This window comes from Papio anubis, chromosome 16, assembly GCF_008728515.1.
Source record: "Papio anubis isolate 15944 chromosome 16, Panubis1.0, whole genome shotgun sequence".
NCBI lineage: Eukaryota > Metazoa > Chordata > Mammalia > Primates > Cercopithecidae > Papio > Papio anubis.
In genome coordinates, this window is record NC_044991.1 from 13,720,659 (window position 1) to 13,734,766 (window position 14,108).

Consider the following 14,108-nt stretch of genomic DNA (forward strand, 5'->3'; position numbering starts at 1 on the left):
ACAAATGGGATGATCTATGGCAATGGAAAGAAATGAACCACATCTGCATGTATCAGCATGGAAAGATCTCACAATACATCATGGTGGGTGAAAACAACAATCTGTAGAACGAGCCCTACAGCAGGAAATGTACTGTTGATGTAGCCTTCAAAAGGCACACACAAAACCAGTCCATTGCTCATGAGTATGAGTATGGAGTATGGAGGGTGAATGGGAAGGATGCCACAGAAATCCAACTTCACATTACATTTAATTTAGTACTTTTCAGAAGCAGCTTTACAAGAGAGAGCTGCCAAAATGCTTTCTGATGAGATAACTAAGATGGTAGCAAGAGTGTCTGAGAAACACAGTGCTGGTGAGCTGATCTAAAGTTAAGTGAGCAATTTCAATGTTGACATAAAGGAACAAATGTCTCATGTTTTAAGACTTTGTCACAGTTAAAGATTCATCCTCAGAAAGAGGAACCCTTTTTAATTAAACATTGAACATTCTTGAGAGAGAAAAGCTGTAATCTTGGCAAAGTAAATAAAATATGCGTAGATTTTTTTTTTTTTTTTAACTTAAAGAAGGTCTTTTATTTCACTGGCATGATTCCCAATAGCATTCCTTGTTCTTCATGTTCCTGAGGTCCCTAGATAGTGGAATTCACAATGATTCTTAAATTTCAAGGAGGCACAGGGACCAGGTAGTAAGTAAGCATTAATTCAAATAGTGAAAAAAATTAGTCACCCTTCAATTCATGCAGGGCATCATTTGCCCATTGTGACTCAAAACCATCTTCATAATTCTGTAATATCCATGTACCACTCAAGGGAACACCAATAAAATCAATAAGGGAACACCAATAAAATCAATTTAGGATGCTTTAACCCAGGATACAGCAGACGAGCCTACCACGGCTATAATCCCAGTCCAGATCGCCCCCTGGCGGCAGTGTGTCCAAATTGCAGGCCCAGAGATTCGGAATCATAAGCCCACAATGTACATGCTGTGGAGGGACAGAGAGACCATTTAGTTACATCTTTCTAACCGTGCTTTCCTACTCGATGTTACGGATGAGGAAACTGAGGCCAAGTTGAACACATTTATGTTTAAATTGCAAGAGAGGAGTTTACGTTTCCTGCTTTGCAAATCCAAACTCTCAATGTTGTCACAGAGTGGTAGGCTGATCTTTTTTCCCATTCTCCCTCCCAGATTCATGGACTCTGTAATAAACAGGAACTGGAAGGAGCCACAGCAGAGGAAAATTCAAATGCAGGTTTACTGTAGAGAGGCAACAAGAGACTCTCGCTAGGCTTGCGTTCTTGGGAAGACCACCTCGCTTGTCAGAGCCAATTTGCATTTCTAGAGTACTAATAGAGGGACAGTTCCACCTCTTTCAGAGGCTATTGTGAGGATTATCTGAGAAGATGCATGCCATGTATCTGGCACAGAGCCAGTTATAGACATGTAGTAAACACTTATGCTTTTCCTTCCTCCGGGCCCTGTTTCCTAAATATGTTTGAAAGAACTCTGTGGCATGTTAACAGATGTTCTATCAAAAAGTATCCCATTGTCAAATAAATCAGGTTATGCTGGTTTACATAACGCTATACAGATTGCTTTTGGGCAAGACTTCTCAGAACCTTGAACACGCTAACACTGATTGCGTAACTCCAAATTATTATACATAGTTTTCACTGTTCCTCACTTCGCCTGGCACAGACAGAGAAAGCTATGAACATCAGTTACAACAGCTGTGATTGTGACAATTATTTTATTAAAATCGCAGGTTCAGAAGCCTGGGAGTTCAGCCAAGGAAGAGGAGCCCTGTTTTGGGGGGTGGTTAGATGGATTGACATGTTAATCCAGATGCTCATTACCAATGCTCATGGAGAAATGTGCCTGCCACAGGCCTGGCCACTTCCTTCCTCTGGCCCACACTGCAGGCATTGCACTTTGGAAGCAGATAATCAGAGAAAGGAGTAAGCCTACTCTCAGGACAAGGGGTTGAGTTTCTTTTATGGCTGGCATTGCATGAATCAGTCTGAGTGAGGGCATCTTAACCTCCCTGTGCTGCTGGCTTCCCTGGTTTATGACAAGCAAGAGAGGTCAGGTGACCTGTCTAGCGCAGTGACAGGAGCCAGGCCTGGGCCCCTCCTATCCAAATCCCTTTTCAGTGGGCCAGTATAAATATATATATATTTTTTTTTTTTTTGAAACAGAGTTTCACTCTGTCACTCAGGCTGGAGTGCAGTGGTGCGATCTTGGCTCACTGCAAACTCTGCCTCCTGTGTTCAAGTGATTCTCCTGCCTCAGCCTCCTGTAATACCTGAGCTGGTATTACAGGTGCACGCCACCATGCCTGGCTAGTTTTTGTATTTTTAGGAGAGATGGGGTTTCACCATGTTACCCAGGCTAGTCTCGAACTCCTGAGCTCAGGCAATCCGCCTACCTTGGGATGCCAAAGTGCTGGATTACGGGTGTGAGCTACTGTGCCCGGCCCCAGCAGGCCGGTATTTACTGAGCACCTACTATATGCTGAGTGTTTGGCACCATGTGGGAGACAGAGATGAGTAGTCCTTGGCTCAGAGGGATGATAATATGGACATAGATGGGCTTAATACAAGGAGGTGAAGAGTCAGGGGAGAGAGGTGCAGCCTGGGGGATGGAAGTCAACCACCTGGGGCTTCCAGGGTGGGAATTTAGAAGCTGGGGAGTATTGCCCCAGGCCCCAGGTGATTTGGGGTCAATGTTACTAGAGTCTTGGAGCAGGTCAGGGTCCCATGCAAACTTCCTAGGGTAAAACATTCCAGGTCTCCAGGGGGAAGGGTCACTGTGGGTCCTTTGGAGGTCAGAAGTAAAGAGTTCAGCTGCTCATTTGCTCCCCAAATGGTTCCCACAGCACTTTCCCTCTGGCTGTCCCTAAACAAGCAAGCCCATTCTTGTGTGCGATCAATTCCCGGTGATTATAGGTTTCTTCCAGTCATCTTAACCTCCCTAAGGGATTTTCCCTCAATTTTGTTTTATATAATATTTATTTATTTGGTTTTTTAAAGATTTTTGTTGTTGTTGTTGTTGAGATAAAGTCTCACTCTGTCACCCAAGCTGGAGTGCAGTGGTACGATCTCGGCTTACTGCAACCTCTCGGCTTACAGCAACCCTCCCGGGTTCAAGTAATTCTTGTGCCTCAGCCTCCTGAGTAGCTGGGACTATAGATGTGCATCACTACACCTGGCTAATTTTTGTATTTTTAGTAGAGATGGGGTTTTACCATGTTGGTCAGGCTGGTCTCGAACTCCTGACCTCAAGTGATCCACCTACCTCAGCTTCCCAAAGTGCTGGGATTACAAGCGTGAGCCACTGCACCTGGCCTTTATATAATATTTAGTTAGGTCTATTTACCTTACTTCCCAGCCTTCTTGCAACGTCCAACACAGATAAGTTGATTCCCCAAGGACAGACTACGTTTTCTCAGACTTAAGGGACATGAACCACAGGTGACCCCATTAAGAATAATAGCTAGCACTGAGAAAGCACTGTATATACACGAACTCACTTAGTCACCACAACACTCCTGCCAGGTAGGTACCTTTATTGTCCTCATTGCCTCATAGATCCAGAAATTGAAGCACAGAGAATTCTAGTGACTTGCCCAAGGTCACACAACTAGTGTGTTGGAGCTGGGGTTTGAATCCAGGTGGTTTAACTTGGAGGTCCTCACCTTTAACCTCACCTAGGTCACGTTGCTCAGGGGAAGTACAAACTACAGTGGGCAAGGTCGAGGTCTAGAATACGTATGTAAAAAGTCCAGAGGAGGGGCCGGGTGCGGTGGCTCACACCTGTAATTCCAGCACTTTGGGAGGTTGAGGGGGGTGGATCACTTGAAGTCAGGAGTTTGAGACCAGCCTGGCCAGTATAATGAAACCCTGACTCTACTAAAAATACAAAAATTAGCTTGGTGTGGTGGTGGGTGCCTGTAATCCCAGCTACTTGAGAGGCTGAGGCACAAGAATCACTTGAACCCAGGAGGTGGAAGTTGCAGGGAGCCGAGATCATGCCACTGCATGCCAGTGTGGGCGATAGAGCAAGACTCACTCTCAAACAAACAAACAAACGAAGAGTCCAGAGGAGGAAGTTTACATGGAGATTTTCATATTTGCTGCTAGTCATTCAATTCTTCCTAATAATGAAGTGTGAGAGATAGTTTAAAGCTGGGTAAAGGAGAAGGAAAAGCTGCAGATGCAGATGGTAGGATTTGGGGAAAAACCAGGCAATGTCTTCAAATAAATTAACCCGAGATATTTACAGGCCAACTTCAGGTCCACAATCCAAGAAGGGTTTCTTGGGCTGTGGGCTTGAAGTCTTTATAACACTGTGCTCCCTCCCTGAAGAAGAACAAGAGGAAAAAGGCCGGGAGGTCTTTAGAGGCCCCTCTCTACACCTTCCTGTTTAACAAATGGGGAAACTGAGGCATGCACGGAAAACAAAATGAACTGTCAAGGTCCCAAGGCACGTGAGAGGAAGACAGAATTGAGCTCAGGTCTCTCGGCTTCCTTTGGGGCACCCTCTCAGTGACCTCGCTGCCCTGGCTAACACAATTCAGGATGGCCAGAACCAGGACTCAGCTCTGGATGCCAACTCAGCTGCCAGCCAGATGTGAGACCCCTGGCAAGAGGCCACCTCTGAGCCTCAGTTTCCTCATTTGTAAACTGGGGATAGTCAGATAACCTATCTCATGGGGCGGTTGTGAGGGTCTAGGGGCTCCTGGGGTGTAGCGCCCGCCGTAGTACCTGGTGCGGAAGAGCGGCTGGATAAGTGCAATTTAGCCTTAGTGTATTTTCCACATACCCCAGCCACCCAGAAATTATTAGAAACAGAGAAAGGACAAGGGAGAAACCCTTTCAGTTTAGACTCAGGAAAGCTGAGAGGGGAGATGAAGGATATCTATAGGGACAGAAATTAGACCCTAGGGTGGAGTCTGGGCCGGGCTTTGCCTGCAGGGGGCAGATAAGCATATTACACATTGCCCAGCTGAGAATACAAGCCAAAGTGCCTCCAGAACAGGCCCTGGGGACCAGGCCACATGGCTGGGGAAGAGCCTCAGAGTTGGGGTTCCCTAAAAGCAGACCCCGGAACAAGGATTCCCATGCAAGGGTTTACTTGGGAACCCTCATGAGGAGATGCAGGGAGGGGAATAAGGAAGAGAGAGAAAGAAGGAAACCAATCCAATGTACACAACTGGCTGGGTGCAGCGGTTCACACCTGTAATCCCAGGACTTTGGGAGGCTGAGGCGGGCAGATCGCCTGAAGTCAGGAGTTTGTGACCAGCCTGGCCAGCATGGTGAAACCCTGTCTCTACTAAAAATACAAAAATTAGCCAGGCGTGGCGGCACGCGCCTGTAATCCCAGCTACTCGGGAGGCTGAGGTGGGAGAATCGCTTGAACTTGGGAGGCAGAGGTTGCAGCGAGCCGAGATCATGCCACTGCACTCTAGCCTGGGAGACAGAGAGAGACTTCATCTCAAAAAAAAAAGTATACGATGAACGAAATTACCCCTGGAACTTAATTCCCCCCAGGAACTCTAGGAAGCGTGAAGAATCTGTAGAACCTCAGAGCTATGGGGGCGTTGGGGAGAGCTGCCCCCATGGCAGGGGAGGGCTGTACCTCCTTGACACTTGCAGCCTTGGGGCGGGCTCTGCTCCAGCAGCGGTGGCAGTAGTGTGTGTCCCTGGCATAGGAGGCCAGTGCGGGCGTTGGCGGCAGGAGTCAGGGGGAGCACCCGGAATGGTCCAGGTGGCAGAGTGGGTGTCAAAGAGAAACACAACCGACATGAGTGCAGGCGGCGGAAGTGGAGGCAGATTTGGTTCAGCAGGGGAAAGAACAGCTCTGTTCCAGTTTGTGCAGAGGTGACTGGGCAGATGTTTGAAAGAAAGAATGTGGGAGCTGAGGAGACAGCAGGCACTCAAGTGAACAGCGACGAGGGCTGGTCAGGGTCGGTGCCATCCCGCCAACTGTGTCTGCAAGCTGGCAATGATCCCAGCTGGGATTCTGTCCACCCACAGAGACAGGGAGATAGAGGCCCTCTCCTTCCTGAGGATTCCGTTTCAAAGGAACAACTTTTAGGCCGCTCTTGAGCTGTAGAAGATGCACACACATCTCAAAGGGACTGGGGAGGGATTCATCATCGTAAGCTGTTCTTAAGTTAACTTTCTAAGAAAGAGAGGCCGGGTCTGGTATAATTTGGGTATTTGTTGTCTCCCAAATCTCATGTTGCAATGTAATCCCCAATGTTGGAAGTGGGGTCTGGTGGGAGGCGTTTGGGTCATAGGGGTGGGTCCCTCGTGACTTGGTGCTGTTCTTGCGGTAGGAGTGAGTACTTGAGGGATCCGGTTGGTTAACTGTGTGGCATCTCCCTCCTCCACTCTCTTGCTCATGCCTTCATCATGTGACAGACATGCCTGCTCCCGCTTCACCTTCTGCCACGAGTAAAAGTTCCCTGAGGCAGCTGGGCGCGGCGGCTCATGCCTGTAATCCTAGCATTTTGGGAGGCCGAGGGAGGCAGATCTCGAGGTCGGGAGATCGAGACCATCCTGGCCAACATGGTGAAACCCTGTCTCTACTAAAATACAAAAAAATTAGCCAGGCATGGTGGTGCGTGCCTGCAGTCCCAGCATCTTGGGAAGCTGAGGCAGGGGAATTGCTTGAACCTGGGAGGCGGAGGCTGCAGTGAGCTGAGATCCTGCCACTGCGCTCCAGCCTAGTGACAGAGCAAGTCCCCGCCTCAAAAAAAAAAAAAAAAAAAAAAAAAAGATTCCCTGAGGCTTGTCTAGAAGCAGATGCCAGCACGATGCTTCCTGTATGACCTGCAGAACTGTGAGCCAATGAAACCTGTTTTCTTATTAATTAACAGCCGATTACAGGGACCTATTGTCAGGTGTTGGCTAGAACAAAAACAGTCAATTCTCCAGGTAATGTTGAGCTTTCTCAAGCAGCATTATTTATATATTTATTCATGTATTTAATTTTTTAGAGATAAGGTCTCACTCTCTCTCCCCCAGGCTGGAGTGTAGTTGAGCAATCATAGCTCACTGCAGCCTCCAACTCCTGGGCTCAAGTGATCCTCACACCTCAGCCTCCTGAGTAGTTGGGACTACAAGTGCACGTCACCATGCCTGGCCATTTTTTATTTATTTTTATTTTTGAGACAGAGTTTTGCTCTTGTTGCCCAGGCTGGAGTGCAGTGACGGAATCTCGGCTCACTGCAACCTCCGCCTCCTGGGTTCAAGTGATTCTCCTGCCTCAGCCTCCTGAGTAGCTGGGATTACAGGCGACCACCACCACACCTGGCTAATTTTTGTATTTTTAGTAGAGACGGGGTTTCACCATGTTGGTCAGGCTGGTCTCGAACTCCTGACCTCAGGTGATCTACCCATCTCGGCCTCCCAAAGTGCTGGAATTACAGGTGTGAGGGACATTTTTTTAAGGTACAGATGGGGTCTTGCTATGTTGCTCAGGCTGGTCTCAAACTCTTGGGGTCAAGTGATCCTCCCTCCTGAGCCTCCCAAAGCATTGGGATTACAGGCATGAGCCACCGCACCCAGCCTCAGGCGACATTTTAATGGGGAGAGGATGGTGGTGTTGGAGTCATTCAAGGGACACATCCTGATGCTGATACGAGCCAGCTAGATTTTGGTCTTCCCTTAGTGCTGAGGTTGGGACAGAGTTTTTCTGTGCCAAGAGCTCTGCAGTTCAGTGGGTGGGACCTGACAAGCTCCTCTTATAGGAAGACACTCTCTTGCTATTCTTTTCTTTTCTTTTTTTTTTTTTTTTTTTTTTTTTTTTTTTTGAGATGGAGTCTCACTCTGTCGCCCAGGCTGGAGTGCAGTGGCCGAATCTCAGCTCACTGCAAGCTCCACCTCCCGGGTTCACACCATTCTCCTGCCTCAGCCTCCAGAGTAGCTGGGACTACAGGTGCCCGCCACCGCGCCCAGCTAATTTTTTGTATTTTTTAGTAGAGACGGGGTTTCACCATGGTCTCAATCTCCTGACCTCATGATCCACCCACCTCGGCCTCCCAAAGTGCTGGGATTACAGGTGTGAGCCACCAAACCTGGCCTTTTTTAAAAAATTTTTCTTTTTTTCTTTTGAGACGAAGTCTTGTTCTGTCACCAGGCTGGAGTGCAATGGCATGATCTTGGCTTACTGCAACCTCTACCTCCTAGGTTCAAGCAATTCTCCTGCCTCATTCTCCCTAGTAGCTGGGAGTACAAGCACCTGCCACCACATCTGGCTAATTTTTGTATTTTTAGTAGAGAGGGGATTTCACCATGTTGGCCAGGATGGTCTCGATGTCCTGACCTTGTGATCCGCCTGTACTGTGATCCGCCTGTACTGACCTGTGATCTCCCAAAGTACTGGGATTACAGGTGTGAGCCACCGCACCCAGCCCCTCTTGCTATTCATCAGCAGCCTTGGAGTGAGAAACCTGAGCCCCCTGTCCTTCCCTGGAACAGAGAAACCTGCTGTCTCTCACATGCATATATGCACACACACACACAAACACACCATGCATGAACTTACACACAGACATCTAAGGCCGGGTGCGGTGGCTCACACCTGTAATCCTAGCACTTTGGGAGGCTGAGGTGGGTGGATTGCCCGAGGTCAGGGGTTTGAGACCAGCCTGACCAACATTGTGAAACCCCGTCTCTACTAAAAATACAAAAATTAGCCAGGTGGTCAGGCATGGTGACTCACGGCTGTAATCCTGGCACTTTGGGAGGCCGAGGTGGGCGGATCACAAAGTCAGTATATCGAGACCATCTTGGCTAACACGGTGAAAACCTGTCTCTACTAAAAATACAAACAAAATTAGCCAGGCTTGGTGGTGGGCGCCTGTAGTCCCAACTACTCAGGAGGCTGAGGCAGGAGAATGGTGTGAACCCGGGAGGCGGAGCTTGCAGTGAGCCGAGATCGCGCCACTGCACTCCAGCCTGGCGGACAGAGCAAGACTGCGTCAAAAAAAAAAAAAAAAAAAAATTAGCCGGGCATGGTGGCGGGTGCCTGTAATCCCAGCAACTCGGGAGGCTGAGGCAGGAGAATCGCTTGAATCCAGTGGGTGGAGGTTGCAGTGAGCCGAGATTGAACCACTGCACTCCAGCCTGGGTGAAAAAGCGAAACTCCGTCTCAAAAAAAACGAAACAAAACAAAACAAAAACAGACATCTAAGCACGTTTGTACAAGCAGGTGCACGCCAACATGATGCATACACACAAATACACGTATTTGTACACATACACAACTGGGCACAGCATACGAAAGCATTGCTAACTTAAGTTCAAACACAAGCATGCCAACCGGCTTCACAGACATGCAGCCTATAACCTGTGCAGTCCCAGAGGGCTCATTCTCAGAGGGCGCTGCCCTTGATTTGATGCTCTACTGTTACGGTTTTGAGATTCTTAATAATTTTTTAACAAGGGGCCCCCACGTTTTCGTTTTGCACTGGGCCCTGCATGTGCAGATGCACACACAGATGTTCTCTATCTCATTCTGTCTTGCCCTCTCCCCTATCTTGACTTCTGGAAGTTCCCGCAAAGCTCCATCCTCAACTCTGAAATCCAAGGGCTTAGAATGAAAATGGAAAACTGCCCCTGCGGAAGAGGGGTTGAAGTAATGTCTGCCGCCGACCTCTAGGTGGCAGCACAAGCCGACCCAAGCCTCAGCAGAGGAAGGGAAGGAAGGAGGCGGGGCTGGGAGGAGATGAGTGTCACCGCGTCACTGGTGCAATCCTTCTACAGACAGCACGGAGATTTCCCAAAGCACGAGATTCTCCGACGGATTGTCTCACTAACCCATCCTTCTACCAATTCAGTTTTAACAGTTTTCTTTCTTGTTTTTTTTTTCTTTCTGTTTACAAATGCAGCATTTTTTATTATAGAGAAGAGCGTCTAAAGGAAAGTAAAAATCATCCATAACTAGACACTTTTTGGTTCTTTTTATTTATTTATTTTAGAGTCGGGGTCTCACTCGGTCACCCAGGCCGAGTGCAATAGCGAGATCTTAGCTCAATGCTGCCTCGAACTCCTGGGCTCAAGCGACCCTCCCGGGGGCTACAGGCGTGTGCCACCAGGCCTGGCTAATTTTTTTTTTTCCTATTTCATCCCGTGGTTATTTCATCAGGCGTCTTGGGAAGGAGATTCAGAGAGAGAGAGAAACAAACAGAGGGAACACGCTATTTGACAGCTCTGAAAATACAGAGTCCTCCAGAGCAAAAGGGCGTCTTCGTTCTCCTCACAGGCACCTTCAGCCCTTATAGTCTGTATCTCAGATGGGCAAATTCCTCCTGCCAGGTTTTAAAAAATAAATTACTTTTGGCCGGGCGCGGTGCCTCACGCCTGTAATCCCAACACTTTGGGAGACTGAGAGACTGAGGTGGGCGGTCATTTGAGGTCAGGAGTTTGAGACCAGCCTGGCCAACATGGTGAAACCCTGTCTCTACTAAAAATACAAAAAAATTAGCCAGGTGTGGTAGCGGAGGCCTGTACTCTCAGCTACTCGGGAGGCTGAGGTAGGAGAATCACTTGAACCCTGGAGGCAGAGGTTGCAGTGAGCCGAGATCCCACCACAGCACTCTAGCTTAGGTGACAGAGTGAGACTCCGTCTCAAAAATAAAATAAAAATAAAAATATATGATTTTTTAAATCCTCTTTCCATTCCTTCTTTGCTTTTCATTGCTGTCTGCCCCAGTCCAGGGTCCAAGTGGCCATTGTGGGGAAGAGCCTAAGTCCTTCCATGACACTTCTTTTTTTTTTTTTTTTTTAGACAGAGTCTTGCTCTGTCGCCAGGCTGGAGTGCAGTGGCGTGATCTTGGCTCACTGCAACCTCCGCCTACCGGGTTCAAGCAATTCTTCTGCCTCAGCCTCCTGAGGAGCTGAGATTACAGCTGCCTGCCACCACGTCTGGCTAATTTTTTGCATTCTTAGTAGAGAAAGGATTTCACCATGTTGGCCAGGCTGGTCTTGAACTCCTGACCTCAGGTAATCTACCAGCCTCGGCTTCCCAGAGTGCTGGGATTACAGGCATGAGCCACTACACCCGGCCTTCCATGACGCTTTTAAGACTACTGTTAGCACTCAGAGGGTGTGGGTCTGTCGGCGTCTTCAAAGTGAAACAGCTACAAAAGAAACCATCTCGCAGGCCGGGCGCGGTGGCTCAAGCCTGTAATCCCAGCACTTTGGGAGGCCGAGACGGGCGGATCACAAGGTCAGGAGATCGAGACCATCCTGGCTAACATGGTGAAACCCCGTCTCTACTAAAAATACAAAAAACTAGCCGGGCGAGGTGGCGGGCGCCTGTAGTCCCAGCTACTCGGGAGGCTGAGGCAGGAGAATGGCGTAAACCCGGGAGGCGGAGCTTGCAGTGAGCTGAGATCTGGCCACTGCACTCCAGCCTGGGCGAAGGAGTCTCCCTCTGTCGCCCAGGAAAAAAAAAAAAAAAAAAAAGAAACCATCTCGCTATACAGGATTGTTTGTGTCAATTCCCTGTCACCACCATTCCCTTCAAAGGCTTCCTCTGGTTGGCAGAGACTTCCCAGAAGCCCCTTCCTTGTGTGGTTCTAGCTTTGTTCCCCAGTGAGAGGCTCTAGAGAAAGATCTAGAATTTAGGAGAGAAGGAGAGGACACTGTCTTCTCAAGGTGCCGGTAGCCAAGTGTGGGGCAAGTGAGATGCCCAGCCCCTCCCTTGGGAGCTCTTGAAAGCCATCCTTGCCCGTTAGTGACAGCTTCTCCCACCCACTGGTGGCTTCTCTGGCTTTTGCTCTGCATGCTCTTTCCACAGTTGTTTTGGTTTTAAAAGGGGTTTTTGGAGAACAAATATGTGAATATAGGAATCTGGAATTGTTCCTTTCATCTTTTTAGATTTGAAGGCCACAGTGACTTCATTGCCAGTGGAAAGTGAGATGCTAGCCGTTCATGACATGCTTTGACAAATCAGTTACCTAAATTAGAATCTGTAATTGCCTGGGGTCAGCTGCCTATGGCAAGCAAGGCCTTGGGACATCAAGTAGCTGTTGTAATAGAACGTTATAAGATTCTTATATTAGATTCTTCTTGTAGAATGGACTGGATTTTTCTGACCATACTGGAAAAAGTGGAGGAAAAAAAAAAATAGACAAATTTAGGGCTGTAAATTTCCAATGGAAGGCAAAGATAGACAACCAGAGAATTATTAGATTACTCTGAAATAACTCATTATTTCTTATGGTCACAGGGCCAAGATTTCTTTTCTCCATCGCTCTTTCAGTCTCTCTTTTTTTTTTTTGGAGTATAGTGCCATGATCACAGCTCACTGTAGCTTTTACCTCCCAGGCTCAAACGATCCTCTCACCTCAGCTTCCCAAGTAGCTGGGACCTCCAGGTGCGCACCACGACACCTGGCTAGTCTGTAAAATTTTTTGTAGCGATGAGGGTCTCCCTATGTTGCCCAGGTTGGTCTTGAACTCCTGGGCTCAAGTGATCCTCTCACCGTGATCTCCCAAAATGCTGGGATTACAGGCAGGGTCAGGATTTCAAAAAACCAAACTCCAAGTAAAATACAATACAAATTCAATTCGTGACCTGGCTAGGTCTCTTCTGTAACAAGGGATTAATTAGGAAGGAGAGAGACTCTAAGAACTGGAATGTGGAAATTTGGGCAGATTTTGATAAATCTGAATACCTTGAACCCCAAACTTCATCTCCCTAGTCATCAATAGCAGCTCTTTTCTATATGGGAGATCAATCTTCTTTTGCCTGAAGACTTTAATTAACTCACCTGAGGCTGCTGCCTTGAGCGGACTGTTGATTTTACTCCCACCTTTTATTATTTTCAGAACCATAACATCCTGGCAGACCCTCGGGTAATGACGACCAAAGCTGATCTGGGAGGAGGCATCCAAACACTTGCAAGACCTTTGCCAATTGATAATGTTGGAAACCTGGGGAATATGTGAAGGAATGAATTTCAGGCTGTGAGCCCAGGGCAGAAGGAACATAACGTTGAACAAACAGAATTGATGAAGATGGAAGCGCTGGCTAGAGAACCTGGCTTCAATCTGTCAGATGGAGCAGCTGGGGGCGGCTCTCATAACTCACTCGGTGCTGCAACCCCAACCCGGGGCCCATGGTCCATTAAATGCAGTCAGGATGCAGGCATTTACCTTGCTATATTATAGAGGAGGGGATCCAAGGCTTAGGCAGATAGGAACGTTGAAGTGTATTTATGGTGCGCAACCTGCTCAGCCTTCCCGGGGGATGATACAGAGGATGGTGTCTTCATTAAGCCTTTTTAAAAATACTTTGGTGTGATGAGACACAGTGAGGCCTATTGGGGATGGAGAAACCTAGTTCCAGTCGGTCACCCGGGGACAGGGAGCTACACTATGGTGCAGATGTGCAGCTGCACAGAGACAAAAATATTATGTAATGAGCTTGCGGAATGCCTGCTTAGAGTGAATTGTTGTTAGAACAAGTTCATGACAAGACATAATTTATAACGATGTGCGAACACTTGCTGACTGCTAGATGAAACACACAGTTAGCCTGTAAAATATCTTACCAAAAACAGTTCAACGGGAAATAGAGGCTGAGTGCATTGGCTCACGCCTGTAATCCCAGCGCTTTGGGAGGCCAAAGTGGGTGGATCGCTTGAACCCAGGAGTTCAAGACCAACCTGGGCAACATAGTGAGACTCTGTCTCTACAACAAAGAAAAACAAATAATTAGTCAGGTTTGGTGACGTGTACGTGTAGTATCAACTACCTAGGAGGCTGAGATGGGAGGATTGCTTGAGCCCGGGAGGTCAAGGCTGCAGTGAGCCATGATCATGTCACTGTACTCCAGCCTGGGCGACAGAGCAATACCCTATTTCTAAAAAAAAAAAAAAGGAAGTAGAAATGCTAGTAGAAAGAAAAAAAATGAGAATGTTTATGATGTTTATTTTAACCTGATGCCCAACTTAATACTAAGCTTTGGAAACCCACGTGGAGGTTGACAGAAGGCAAAGACAGGCCCGGCTCCTTGGAGTGGCATTTGCCTTGGACACAGAACCTTAAGAGGTGAATTCCAGCAGTCATGTACAAAAAGAAA